Source organism: Elephantulus edwardii, unplaced genomic scaffold (genome assembly GCF_000299155.1).
Source record: "Elephantulus edwardii isolate Elephantulus edwardi_28Jun2011 unplaced genomic scaffold, EleEdw1.0 scaffold00009, whole genome shotgun sequence".
Taxonomy (NCBI): domain Eukaryota; kingdom Metazoa; phylum Chordata; class Mammalia; order Macroscelidea; family Macroscelididae; genus Elephantulus; species Elephantulus edwardii.
In genome coordinates, this window is record NW_006399759.1 from 35335178 (window position 1) to 35335764 (window position 587).

At 32.5% G+C, this 587-nt stretch overlaps 1 protein-coding gene across 1 annotated transcript in view; it reads left to right on the forward strand.

The window, feature by feature from the left end:
- The window catches only part of ROCK2 (Rho-associated, coiled-coil containing protein kinase 2), a 199980-nt gene that overhangs the window by 126793 nt on the left and 72600 nt on the right, over positions 1 to 587 (forward strand). The window lies entirely within an intron of this gene.

Here is a 587-nt window from a genome sequence, read left to right on the forward strand (position 1 = left end):
TATTTTATTGTGAATTTTTTATTAATTCTAAGAGAATGTCTTTAATTTTGGTATCAGAAAACCAGCTGGTTTCATAAAATTAGTTAGGAAATTCTCTGTATTATTTCTGAGTGAATATGTATGCAATTGGTATTTCTTATTGAAATGTTAGGTAAAATTAAGTAGTCCAACAACTTGGGTCTTGACTTCTTTATTAGAAGAATTTTAACTATGGATTCAATGTATTTAGAAGGCACAGTTTTGTTCTGGCTACACATATTTTCTTGAGTAAGTTTCAGTAGTTTATTTTTCTTGAGAGAGTGGATCCAGCTAATGTTAACAGGATGATTTTGGGATATGTGTTAGTCCTTTAAACATTTTTTGTTTTTAAACTAGCTAAGAGAATCAGCAGCTTTTCTTTCTTCTTCGTAAGTCATTTGATCATTCTTGAGTTAAGTAATTTGTCATCCTCTCAAATTCCCCCTACTCCTCCCCCTCTCCTGCCTTGGTCATTTTTGGTAGCGTTTTCCCAGGTTTATTGGAGAAAGAACAGTTTTGTTGGACTCATTGATTCCTGTCTCCTCAGCTCATTTTCAAGTTTACTGATA